Source organism: Saimiri boliviensis, chromosome 10 (genome assembly GCF_048565385.1).
Source record: "Saimiri boliviensis isolate mSaiBol1 chromosome 10, mSaiBol1.pri, whole genome shotgun sequence".
Classification (NCBI taxonomy): Eukaryota; Metazoa; Chordata; class Mammalia; order Primates; family Cebidae; genus Saimiri; species Saimiri boliviensis.
In genome coordinates, this window is record NC_133458.1 from 77171982 (window position 1) to 77186743 (window position 14762).

Here is a 14762-nt window from a genome sequence, read left to right on the forward strand (position 1 = left end):
GGGAGCTTCTATTACCTTCACTGCCACTAAAACCTGACCCTTCATTCCTAGATAAAAAAAAATTTTTTTATCATGTGTAAAATGGTCATATAACTATACTGTAAGCACTAATTATTTATTATTATTCTGAGTCAGGAATTGTGGGAGAACTAAACATTTATAAAATACAGATCTCCCTGAAGCTCACAATATGGAAGAGGCTAGGAGACAAATTTCTGGGATTCAAGGCTGTAATTCAAAGCTATACAAGAGGAAATCAAAGAAATCCTCAGATAATCTTTCCAGAAGTTTCAACCAATAATGAAATTCAGGACTTATGAACTGAACTTTTCTGAGACCTATATTAAGATATAGGACATTTAGATCAATTATACTGTCTATTTAAATACTTTTTTTCTGGTAATGATGACATTTTTTGACTACATAAATAGCAAAACCTGAAAAAAGAAGATGACAAACTAAAATTAGATGAAAGGGGAAACTGTCATTTTTCCTCATGTTTTATAAAATAGAGATTGCTTTGATGTGTTTTGTGAAATTATACTTTGAAATACCATGCTATTTTTCTTAACTTTGTTTACCAAAAGAAAGGTAAAAATGATAATTGATAAAGATATTTCTCTTCAATTTAAAAACCCTGAAATGTGTTATTCTAATAAATTTCTCCATCAAAATGAATACACATTATAGTTTACAATTCTGAGAGCCTATTTTGGAAAGCAGGTTTGCCTGGTATTATGATATTCAGACATTTGAAAGGGTTTTTTCCCTTTAATAACACAATATTTGGCATTATTTTCATTGTTTCTATATGAAATTTGACCCAAATTTGCCTTCTTATTTGTATGAAATTCTTTTGATATCATACTTGAAAGAAAGAAGATAATGACAGAGTAAAGTAGACTCCCTTTTCCACAATAAACAAGCTACAGACTGACTCTTTTGATTATGTTTTATGATGTGCAAGTCTTGATTATACAAAGGTTTTATCTAAATTACAAAATTCTAAGGCCTTGACAAAAATTAAAAATAATTATTGTTTGCAAACTGACTCAAATAAGAAAATGTATAATATTATTCTTTAAATAAGAGTATAAAATGCTTTGAAGAAAAACAAAAGTAGCTAATTGGCCAAGATTTGGTAATAACATTTCTTAAGACAACAAAGAGAAGATAATGATCCTCACACACAGAGCTCTAGGGATGCTTAAATCTTAAACTATTGAGAATGCCATTTCTGCTTCACCTTGAATAGTGTTCTTAAAACATTTCCTTTTCATTTGTTAAGATATGGTACTGGTTATGTGCCCTTTAAATTGGCTTCATTAAAATATATTTGCCTTAAAGGTGATTCACTATCAGAAAATCTATTCATATACCAACATCATATTAATAGGCTAAAAGAGCATAAAATAGATCTATCTCAATAGATGTCAAATAAGAGCTCTTGGAAAACTTCAACAATCACAAGAGAAGAATGTCCACTTTTGCAATTATGATTTAATATTTCTCTGGAAATATCACTCAGTGAAAGGAAAGAAATAATGTATATATATATATATATATATATATATATATATATATATGAAAGGAAAAGGTAAAATTTCCATTACTTGCAGATGAAATCTTGTATATATAGAAAGACTTAAAATTATAATAAAAAATATAAACTATAAGTAATGTAAAACTAATATGAAAAGTCAGTAATGTTATAAAATTATTGCACAATATCAATTATTTCCTATGTATAATCAATGACCAGCTAGAAAATATAATTTAAAAAGCTGTATCTCGAGAGGAGGATCCAAGATGGCCAATGAGGAGCAGCTCAGGGTTGCAGCTCCCAGTGAAAGCGCAGAGGGTGAGTGGATGCTGCATTTCCAGACGAATTTTTATTGCCCACAGACCAGGAGATTCCCAGGCAGAGGAGCCCCACGGGTCACCATCACAGCTGTTTTGGCCAGTGCAGCCGTTCTCCATACAAAATGCACGGGTCTGGGTGCCATTTTAGCTGGCGATTGGAGCTCCAGGAAGGGAGAGTCACCCATTCATCTGATTAAAAAGGGGACTGAAACAGGGAGCCAGGCCAGGAGATTCCCAGGCAAAAAAGTGCCATGAATCTCAGTGCCACTGTTTTAGCTGGTGCAATGGGTCACTGCAGGGGAAATCACACAGATCCCGGCACCTTTTCAACAGGTGGCTGGAACACCTGGGAGACAGGTGATCAGGCTCGGCTGGTCCCACCCACGCAATAAAACAGCAGTTGGAAATGCTCTGGGTTGAGAGTTTCACAGCAAGCACAGCTGAACCCAGGAAGGTCCAGCTCTGTGGGGGAGCGGCGTCTGCCATTACCAAGCACTCCACCACTATGGACGTAGTCCGCCATTGCTGAGGCTGCCCACTGTTGCTGAGGCAACCAACCATTACAGAGAGAGTCCACCATTACAGAGGCGAGCCACCATTACCAAGGCAGTTCTAACTACACCCATATAAACAGAATTGCAGGGAAGTTCACACAGCAGTTGGGCGGAGCCCACAGCAGCTCAGTAAAGCCTCTGCAGGCAGACAGTGACTAGGCTACCTCCTTGCTGGGCAAGGCAGCCCTGAAAACATTTTTTAAAAGGCAGATGCACAATGGAAACTCATAAATAAAGCCCTAACTCCCCAGGACACAGCACCTGGAAAAAAAAAAGGGGTGGGAGGAGTATGAGTTCTGCTGCAACAGACTTAAACGTACCTGGCCAGCAGATCTGAATGAACAACGGAGCTCACAGCTCAGCACTTGAGCTCCTATAAAGGACAGACTGTCTCCTCAAGTGGCTCCCTGACCCCTGTATATCCAAAGAGTTACCTCGTAAAGGAGAGCTCAGACTGACATTTGGTGGGTACTTTTGAAACAATTCTGTAGCTATCAAGTTACTCTATGGAAACTATAACATAAGTATCCCAAAATATGTAAAAAGATACTATCACAGCAAAAATAAATAATGAAAAACAAGAAATAATTTAAATGAACCCTCATAAGAAAAAACAATTTGCATAAATGAGAATAAATGTATTGGGAATTGAATCGGTGTTGGCATTTGACAAAGTAGATAGTTGCTGTGATGGAATTACACCGAAATATATTTAGTGAAAAATATAAAGTGCAGAATTATAGTCATATTAGTATACTCTTTTTATAAATTAAAAGAGATACATATGTATATATAAATTTTAATTTTCTAGAACAGTCAGGACTACTAAATTGTTCATAGAATAAATTATATGAAAATGCATATATTAGAATATAGACTAATAATTAACATATATTAGAATATAAAAACTGTTAGAAGCCTATTCTGTCCCCATTTCCCACCAAAAAAATTATCCAAAATTTGAAATAGTATTTATTCTGAGACCTTCACATAATTATTATTTCATCTGTGCTCAAATGACACAAGCTAAGGCTAAGACATAATGCCTCTATTCAAGGGGTATATAAAATCTACACAGAAAGCAAAAGAAAAATGCAAATGTAACTACTTTATAGGGTAAGAAAGAATATAGATGCCCTTGGAGTAATAAAAACAGCAAGCATTAACTTTAGGGAACAGCATTTTCTAGGGAATGAGGAACCAGAGAGAAAAGTAGGGAATCTCATGGAGGAGGAAACCTTTTACATCCCTTGCATAATTTTCAAACTTTCTTTTCCACTTTGAAGCTTAATAAGCTTTTGGGATTATTGGTGATGTTTCATTATTGTCTGGGAAAATGTAGAGGGCTGTTAATCTAGTCAATAAGAACTTTCAAGACATGCTGATTTCCTAGGGAGAAAGTTACTTGCAGACTTCTCAATGCCTAACTCAACTCATCACATTATCACCCCAATACAAACTTCTTTAAAATAATAAAAGCAAAAAAAAAACCAATAAATACGGCTTTTCTTATTGTCTAGATTTCATAAATCATCAAAGAAATCAGTAAATTGTAAACAAGTTCATCTACATTTTCACCATTTATAGCTTTAAAATTATTTTAGCCAACTTTACTGCTACACCGTAGAGATTTCCAAAAAAGGATTCTTCTCAGTTTCACCAATTCTCTATCACCCCAGAATTTTTCTAAAAAGGGTTCCATTCATCTATCTCTGAATTTTTGTCATTATTTCAATCTGAGAATGCAAATAAAGGAAATAGTCAAATGAGGAAGATATTCACTTACCTTTCATTATTATAAGCTCCAATTTTTTATTTCTTTTACATGACTCTAATTCAGAGTTTCTGCTTTGTCCGAGAATTGTTAAACTACAAGAAAAGAAATAAAAGTCGATAAATAAGAGTTATTTTTAACAACCGTGCCAGTTATATTTTAATGCTTGATGCATTATTTATATTTCTTTCTTTTTTTTTTTTTTTTAGAACAAGTTTTGGTCTTGTTGCCCAGACTGGAGTGCAGTGGCACCATCTTGGCTCATGGCAACCTCTGCCTCCTGGGTTCAGGCAATTCTTCTGCCTCAGCCTCCCAAGTAGCTGGGATTATAGGCATGCACCACCACGCCTGGCTAATTAGACACCAGCCTGGAGTCTATGTTGAGCGTAAAATAGTGATAGGTCTATGGAAATAGTCACAAATTACTATTTCCCAAAATTGACTCAGAAGGAAGTTATCAAAAGTAATTTTACAGTATTTCCAATAACCAGCTTTTAATTTTGATGTTTAGTTTTAGAATTCAGAAACCTACACAAATAATGACAGCAGAAAATTGTTTATGACATTTCTCTAAATAATCCTCTAAATTTTCTTTTAAACCTATTGAGCAACAATCAACAACTATTTCAATACAATTAGCAATCTTATTGGCACTGTGGAAGTATTACTATCATTGACGTTCCGGGAATTAGTGGCAGTCATCAAAATCTCTAAATGGTTTACATTTATGGACTTTCTTTGCCTATTTTCTCCCTTTACTTAAATTCTTACAGAAAGATTAAAGACTTGTGGAGGAAGTTTTTGTATATAAATTATAAATAGCAAATTATTGGAGGGAACAATTAAAATATGTCCTATGGAATATTTGTTTCTCTTTCAAGATAACAGCATTCAGTAAAATCTGGTTCTTTACAATTGGTACTAAGGTATTACCCAACTGGAAGTTCAAACATTGAAAGAGGGATTTTACAAAGAGTTTCTGGCTTCAACATTCCAAGACAACGTTAATCCCCTGTTATCCACAGGGAATATATTGCAAGATCCCCAGTGGATGTCTGAAAACTTGGATAGTACCAGGCACTATATATACTGTTTTATCCTATATTTTCATACCTCTGGTAACATTTGATTTATAAATTATGCACAGTTAGATATTAACAACAATAATTAATAAAATAGAACAATTATAACAACCTGCCAGCATTGCTACTCTTGTACTTTGGAGACATTATTAAGTAAAATAAGAGTAAATTGAACTTGAACACAAACACTGAGATATTGCAAGAATCCATTTAATAATTGAGCCCCCTCCTATGTTTCTAATGAGCAACTAAGTTGTGGAGTCTACAGCGTGGATATGCTGGACCAAGGGATGATTTATGTCCCAGGCTGAACACAGCAGGATGGTAAAAGATTTCATCAGACTGCTCAGAACAGCACATGATTTAAAATTTATGAATTGTTTATTCCTGGAATTTTTCATTTAATAATTTTGGATCTCAGTTGACCATGGCTAACTGAAACTGTGGACAGTGAAACTGCAAACAAGTGGGAACTACCCTACTGGAAAAGCAACAAGTTGTGTCAAGTGTTAGACAGTAGGCCACATTCTTGTTCAGTTTTGGTTAAAGTTTTCCTGAGTTTTTTAACTCCTTCTTAACCTATGTCAAGTTTTTTTTAATTAATCTTATATCACATAACTGTAGATGTGTTTTTGTCTTGTCTCCTTAAAGAGATTATAAGCATCTTTAGCACAATGACAAGCAAGTAGATATTTGACAAATGTTTATCAGTTTGATTGGTTACTTATCTATGATTACTTTTTCTTTGCAAAACCTGGAGTGATCAGATCAGTTGGGCTATTTAGCTAGGTTGATGGTTTTCAATCTGTGCTTCAAGAACCCCCCAGAGGTTCAAAGTGGGAAAAGAGGGCTAAGAGAATAAGGCTTTAGCCCCCCATCTACACAAGAAAAACAAAACAAATAAACAAATGAAAAAACTATGGATTACTAACCTAGATAATATATGTAAAAGGTAATTACATCCCAGAGTAGCAATGGCCAGCTTCTAGGAACCCCTCACTGCCAGTAGGGATATAGGTATGTTACATAAGATAATACAACAAACCAAATGAATTAGCAATGAATACATAGAATTTTAAATATGACGACTTGGGAAGAGTTACAGTCATCTTTAATTGCCTTTAAATTTGAAGGCTTCACTGAAGTAAAATGTCAGTGCTTGCTGGTTAAGTGACAGTTCACTTTTCTGTTCTTCAGTCCAAGAGCCTCTGATTGTTACCCTTCTATGACAGTCACAATAGAAATTTTTCTTATGAAATTCATAGACATGTCTAATGAAGGAAATTAAAATCTGGCTTGAATATCATTTAGTAATTAAACATCAGCCTGTTTAAATTAAAATAAACAAATCAGAGATTATGATGAATTCTGAAGTTCATATCTCATGATTATAATGATCTAAAATTACTCTTTCTTTAGGTCCAAAAGTCAGCATCTACTTTCTTATACCTTTTCTTGATAGTGAGTTTCTATTGCAAGTTAGCTTCCTACCCTAGGCAGTATCACTGGTTAAAATAGGGAACATGTCTGCTTTGTTCACCACAGAGCTTAGCGCAGTGTCCAATACATAGCAAACATTCAATAAAATCGGACTTGTAAAATGGATAAAAAACTTAATATGATGGCTATCCCATTTATCCTGATTTGATCTTTATACATTATATAAATGCATGAAATTACCACTTGTATCCCAGAAATATGTACATTATGTATCAACAAAAAATTAATAAATTAATGCCTGAAAATTATTTTCACTAATGTTAATAGCTTTCAACAATAGATTAGTCATAATGCAAATTGCCTCCCTCTAAGTACCTTCTTATAATTTTCTCTACCACATCTCAGATACCCATACTTCTGCAAAGAAGGCAGAATAATAACCTGGAAAATAGCATTGACTTCACCGTCACACAGCACTTAGTACACACCTGACTCTCACACTTGTACTCAAGCAACTGATCAAATATCTCTGATTCATAGACATAGTCTCCGTACTTGTCTTTGAGGATTGCTGTGCATATTAAGTAGGTAATATATATGAAAGTTCGTGCCACAGGGTTTGGCACGATAGCTATCGGAAAGTGTTGCATTTTCTTCCTCTCTCTGCAGCACACTTCTCTGTATGTCTATCTTCATTTGGATCTGATATCTACAAAATGGTTACTCTAGAATTCCAACCCAGAGGCCTCTGCCTCTGGAATCCACAGCTTCTCCTCCCCAGCCGATAGCAAAGCACCATGCCCTTGCCACCAACCTGTACCAACATTACTTCTCCTTCACTACACCAGTAAAGAAATTTAAAACTCTTAAGTAATTTTTTTTAAAAATTGCAGCCGCCATGTAAGGAGTGCTTTTTGCCCTCACCACGATTCTGAGGCTTCCCCAGCCATGTGGAACTAATCCTGCCACCTTGAGAACAGGCCCAGCACAGTGCTGTTCTCAGTTGGAAGAAGAGAGAACAGTGGAAGGTCCACCTGTCCCAGCTTGAGAACATCATAGATCCTCTTACAGCCTGCCAGGCCCTGACCTATGTGAGACCAGCACAGACCTTGATTTCTCCAATAAAAAGAACCAGAGCTCCACAGGAAAAATGGAAGATTCCAGGGTTTGGCTGTAGAAAATACAAAATGAGCTTGGAACATCATAAAGTACCAGAAAAGAAGGAAGTGCTTCAAAAGGATAGGGAATGTCAGCACAACACAGGAACCTATCTGAAGGAGCAACCGATGGTCAAATCTAAATAATTTGAGCAAGAAAAAAAATAATGGTACAATTGGGTTATAACCTTTAGACTGAAACAAATATCCATGAGTCCATACTGATGTAAATAAAATAATTGAATAAATCAAAAAAAAAAAGGCCGGGCGCGGTGGCTCAAGCCTGTAATCCCAGCACTTTGGGAGGCCGAGGCGGGTGGATCACGAGGTCAAGAGATCGAGACCATCCTGGTCAACATGGTGAAACCCCGTCTCTACCAAAAATACAAAAAAAATTAGCTGGGCATGGTAGCGCGTGCCTGTAATCCCAGCTACTCAGGAGGCTGAGGCAGGAGAATTGCCTGAACCCAGGAGGCAGAGGTTGCGGTGAGCCGAGATCGCGCCATTGCACTCCAGCCTGGGTAACAAGAGCGAAACTCCCTCTCATAAAAAAAAAAAAAAAAAAAAAAAAAAAAAAAAAACTCAAGTAATTAAAAAAAAAACAAAAACAAAAACAAAAAAAAACAGAAGATTCTAATCGCTCGGCTTCTTTCATTTACTCAAACTCCTCAAGGGAAATTGAAACATGCCAACATCAGGTTTTAAGTTCTTTGTATTTAATCAAATAATGCCCTTCTAAGGGTAATAGAAATTTTTATCTAATTAACACTCACTACTTTCTCTAAAACAGACTTTTAAAGTTAGTGGCTGAAATTTCCTTCCTTGGGTTTTATTACCTTTTGAAATCAAAGTAATTTGAAATCTTGGTTCCCATCACTATTTCATTGAACATTTCTTCAAAATCTTAAGTAACTCAATTTCAACATAAAGTATTAATTAGCAATTCATACCTTCTCAATGTCATAAGTGACCTTTATTCAGAGGTTGTTGAGGTAGTTCTGTGAGGTAACCAAATTAAATTTCAACCTTAGGCACAGGCAATTATTTTAAATCAGGTCCTTTAATAGTGACTAAATAGGCACTTGTATTACTTACATGGGAACTTATTTCTTCACAGAGAGTTAACAACTGTTGTTCTTTTGTATAGCCATCATGCTTAAGAGTTTTCTATGAAGCCAAGTCAAACATATGCTTGCTCATCCACTAGCAGAAAGTGAGAAAATGCCTGCCTGCTCCCACAACATAATATTTAATTTCAGTTTGGAAAAGACAGCTTACACTTGTTTCAAGGATATCTTCCTCTTTTTTTGGAAAAGGGGATTTTTTATTTTTATAATTTCAGTTTGTGTTTTGGATTCAAGGGGTACATATGCAGGTTTGTTACATGGGTGTATTTTGTGATGCTGAGGTGTCAGACATGAATGATCCCATCACTCAGGAAGCGAGCATAGTACCAAGTAGACAGGTTTTCAACCCTTTCCTTCTTTCCTCTTTCCCACTTCTAGTAGTGCCCAGTGTCTATTATCGCCATCTTTAGATCCATGAGTATCCAATGATTAGCTCCCAATTATAAGTGAAAACATGCAACATTTGTTTTCTGTTTCAACATTAATTTGATAGTGGTCTCTAGCTATATCCATTTTACTGGAAAAGGCATAGTTGTATTCTTTTTTATGGCTGCATAGTATTTCATGGTGTATATGTACCATATTTTCTTTATCCAATCCACCATTGTTGGGCATCTTTGTTGATTCCATGTCTTTGCTATTATGAATAGTGCTGCAATAAAAACACAAATGCATCTGTCTTTTGATAGAAACATATGTTTTTTTGAATAGATACCTAGTAATAGGATTGCTGAGTCAAAAGGCAATTCTATTTTAAGTTATCACTAAAAAATAGTTAAGTTATGGTTAAGATTACAGTTAAGAAATCTCTAAACTGCTTTCCACAGTGGCTAAATGAATTTACATTCCCCTCAATGTATAAGCATGCTAATATACCAATAGCGTATAACCATTCCCTTTTCTCAACAGCCTCACCAGCATCTGTTGTTTTTTGACTTTTTAGTAATAGCCATCCTGACTGGTGTGAGATGGTGTGTCATCACGGTTTCGATTTGTATTTTCCAAGGAGATCTTCCACAAAGCAACATGTTTCCTGGCTTTGCTTGCCTCCCTTCTCTTTGCCTCTAGTTGTTTTTTCATCTTCTAATCTACATTCTAAACTAACTATACACTCATCTCTCAATCTAATCAACTTTTTCACTGAAACTATTCTTGAATGGTTTTCCCCCACTCATTGATGCTTCTCTCTTGATTACTTTGTTTCCCTAAAATAAAAATACAGAAACCATTTTTGCCAGACTGGAACTATCTTGCTAGTATGATACAGTTTTTAAAATCTTATGCCAGATGCTTCCCAGAAAGATATTAAATCATCCCTCATGCTATAATAATATTCAATAATTTACTTATTTTAAAAAATACTAATACCTTTACCATTTCCATAAAAAAAAGTTCAGATTCTATTTCAGTCTATCTTGCCCAGAATACAAGAAAGAAAGCCCTTCTGATTGTCAATAAAACTAGGATTACTTCATGTTCCACTTATATTTAGCTCTATATATACAATTTTTAAAAAAATTTATGACTGCTTGAGCCCAGCGCAATGGTGTATAGCTGTAGTCTCAGCTCCTCAGAAGGCTGAGGTAGGGGATAGCCTGAGCCTAGTAGTTCAAGGTCAACCTGGGCAATATAGTGGGACCCTGTCTCAAAATATACCTCCCACCCACTCCCTCCCCAACACACATACATGACTCCAAAAATAACTGGAGAAATAGAATGAGAAAAAATCTCACTGGCCAGGTGCAGTGGCTAACACCATTAATCCTGGCACTTTGGAAGGCCAACGCAGGCAGATCTCTTGAGGCCAGGAGTTCAAGACCAGCCTAGCCAACATGGCAAAACTCCGTCTCTACTAGAAAGTACAAAAAAATCAGCCAGGCATGGTGGCACATGCCTGCAATCACACCTACTCAGGAGGCTGAGGTATGAGAATTGCTTGAACCCAGGAGATGAAGGTGGCAGTGAGCCAAGATCATGCTGCTGCTCTCCAGCCTAGGCAACAGAGTGAGACTCTGTCTCCAAAAAACAAAATCTTGCCCTTCAATGTGTCTCAGTTCTCTAAGGATGTAAACTAGCCATCACACAGTTAAATTTAATTCTACTTACTCATTCTGCAAGTATTTATTGAGCACATACTGTGTTCTGGACTTTGTATAAGATTAAGACAGCACACTGGTGAAGAATTGGAATAGTTCCTACTTGTGTAAAGCTGAAAGTCTTGTACTCTTACAAACTTTAATAAGCAAAATGGTGAAAAAACAGAGGATGACTTGAAAGAGTTAGAATCAGGGATCCATGTTTAGATTGGGATATCAGAAAATCAAATGAGATAGTAGGTGAAATGTACAGTCCCCAAATAATGGATAAATATGAGTAAAGAGCATCAAGTGACTATGACTAACAGCTGAGGAGGGGTAAAAAAGTAGGAAACTGATATGGTAGAGGAAGACTGTAGAACATGATGGAAGGCTGTATCCCAGAAAATGTCATGTGTCTGGAAATGGGACATCCATTATTATACACTTACATGAAACACACAAGTACTTAAAATGGCTTTCTTCTCACCACAGCATAGAAAACACCAGTCCTCAAAAATACCACAGTCTTTGGCTAAGTGAAATTTACTCTGAGAAGCAGTTCCAAAATCAGGAGGCCCTGAATCCAACTGAATCTTTCACAATAGTAATTTGTAGTGCCATTGCCATGTTTGTCCAACATTTACAAGGAAAGAATAAAAACTCAAAGAAGCTGCTAAGAGGAAAGTTAAAGCCTGCTACATTATTAAAATTCCCAAGCTCTCCTTTTCTGAATGGTGTCTCAGATTATTATAAGATGAGGGATAATTTGAAGAATATTGGAGGAGATGCTTACTGGGGAATTCTCATTTACATAAGTTTTAGAAAAAGGTTGCTTATGTAGTAAGGCAGTGGACAGAATGTACTCCAGGAGTTCTAAAGTATCTTCCGACAGACACCTATCTTTTACCTTTACATTGTACTAGAATCTCAGCCACTAACACAGATTCATGAGTAAAAAACCTGGAACCCTATTGTGCTAACAAACTTTACAGGTAATTTTGATTTTTAGTGAAATTTTAAATATACTATTATAGAGAAAGCTGGAGCCAACTTTTATAATCCTGGACTAAGAGGGCAAAACATATCTTACTAAGCCCATGTTTATTTCTTATTTATTCAATGCTTACTAAATAATTTAGTAACAAATTATTTTTAAAAATTGAACTTCAGATATTGAATTATAAAACTTGCAGATTGGTTAAATGTTCCTAGGAATTTGATTTCAAATTATTATTTTATCTAAATATTTATTAATATTTCCTGTGCCAGATGAGTTTCCACAAACAGATTGCAAATTTTATAAAGATTAGTAGCTATATTCTTTTGAATGCCTCATAATAGTTCCTCCCAAAACAAATGCACATGAAATACTTGTTAAACAAATACTTGTTAAGCCAAATTTAATTACAAAAGCAGTTGCTGCCAGTCACATTGTCTCACACATAGTAAAACTTCTTTGAGGTTCCTGAGAAACCAGCAACCTTATTTTTAGTTTTGTTCTCACAAAACAGGTTACTCTTCAGGCTGTCAGGTTCATACCATGAATAGCCTATCTTCTTCAATTCTGTTCTGAAAAACTCTTTTGCCATTTCTCTTCCTTGCTTGTCTGGGATTTCTTTTTATTTTGTTTTACTTTCTTATCCTTGTCAAGCATCAACAAACAAAGGACAAAGTAAGGGCGATGAAACAATTGTGTGATGCCTTTTATTTCACAGCTCTGCTCATCTGCTGCACAAATAGCAGAACCCATGGTTAATCACTGCATACCCCTGGTTCCCAGGGCACTCATGGAGCTTTCCATATGGTCTGTTCAAAACGGGGATTTATACATATATCAAATACAAATTATGCAAAGAAATGTAATCATATAGTGGAACCAGGTCATAAGAGAAAAATACCTGTTCAACAAAAACAGAAACCCTCTTAATAAACACTTCACATTTCTGGTTCCCAAGGCAAAGCAATAATGTGCACACTATATAAATCTTCATCCTATCATTAACTGGGATAATCTCTCAGACATACTCAACTGGAAGCTTTCATTTGCACTCATCCAGGCAAAAGAGGAGAAAAGGTTTAATTGATTATTTCCATTTTTTTCCTTAATGTCTTAGGCTTTTTAAGTCTTACTGCCTATTGGGTGACTTAGTCTCTCTATGGTAAACTCTTTAAGTTTAGTTTTTTCCCCCTAAAATTTCAACTATAAGCTTCAGTCTGTTCTTTTTCCTGCCAGTTTAAATAGACCATTTTTAGCTGTAGACAGGGTAACCACATAAATAGGGGCACTTTTGAAAGTGACAAGAGGCACTAAACAGAAAGGACACTGCAACGACAGGTAAAAACAGAGACCGTGCTGGGCCAGTTATGACATACACGGTCACCTTGCTAGGGTTCGCTCTATGGCCAACAGAAAGCTGTTCCCCTAACTGGTAAGTTGAGTCCGAAGAGCACTTACATAAGCAGAAACTATTTTGACTGTAGTTGGATCCTATTTCCCACACGTTCTGCATTCCTCTGACAGTCAATGAGAAAGGCAGGAAAATGTCAGAGTTTTTATGAGACATATCCAGTAACAAGAAAGCATGGAGAAGGAAAATGGAAAAAACAAAAAAAGCATTTTGGCACAACTGTATGCCAGGCACTCTATCTATGAAGACAGAGGGAAAGCAAGCTATCCTATCTTCTTAATAATCCTACAACATAGGTAATAGAATTCCCGTTTTAAGAAACGAGAAGTCCATATATTGACAGTAAGCATGTCACTACTACAAGTGGTTTTGGCAAGTAGCTGACAATATTTATTCAAAAATTTAAAGTGCCTACTTTAAGACCCCACAATCTTACATTGAAGAATATCTTTTAAAAATGAAAGTACCAGTATATATGGTATATATACAAGTAAGTTTGTTACTGCAGTGTTTTACAGGCAAAAAAATGAATCAATCAGAAATCACATCAGTAAAAGCATGTTGCAGAGTAATATATACAGTCTGATCTTATTTTTGTAAAAAGAAAAAACCCATTTATTATATATATATATATATATATATATATATATATAATTGTATTCACTCAGCATAGATTTTGTTGAGCTCTCAATATGTGGTAAGAAGCTATATTGCTATAAACTTGAAAGCATATAGAGAAAGACAAATGAGGATTCACGTCAAAATATTAATTAAACAAGGATGGCAGGAATGACAAGGGGACAGGTAAGAATAACAACTTTTCATACACTTCTGTATTTTTTGACAGTTTATAAAAAGTGTGTACTCATTTTGTTACTTTTACAAATCCAGTTAAAAAGGGAATTATGCATTATACAGCTGTGGAAACAAAAGCTCATTGATTTTAAGTAAGTAAATGAATTTACTCTTCTGAGACAACTAGGTAGTGGTCAACATGAGCTTAGATTCATGCCTGACTCCAAAACATCACAGTACCAGATCTCCAGAAGAAGCTGTGGCTTTAAAATCAATTGATTATTTAGAGATTCACTTGCTGACTCAAGATAAAACAAACCAAAAAAGAAATGGAAAGGGACATGAAGTAAGGTAACCTTTTCCACTTCAACAATAACAAAATAAAAGCTGATGTATAATGCCATACACTCTTAGAAATATGTTTGTTCATTCAACCTTATTACAAATTTAAGATTCTGCCTTCATTTTGCCAACCAAATTTTCC

The 14762-nt window shown here is 35.4% G+C and overlaps 1 long non-coding RNA gene across 1 annotated transcript in view; it reads right to left on the minus strand.

The window, feature by feature from the left end:
- LOC141580101 (uncharacterized) overlaps nt 1–14762 on the minus strand; it is a 175890-nt gene that overhangs the window by 43377 nt on the left and 117751 nt on the right. The window contains exon 5 of the long non-coding RNA XR_012512137.1: nt 4204–4286. This is a non-coding gene — a long non-coding RNA (uncharacterized LOC141580101). The remainder of the gene's footprint in view (nt 1–4203; nt 4287–14762) is intronic.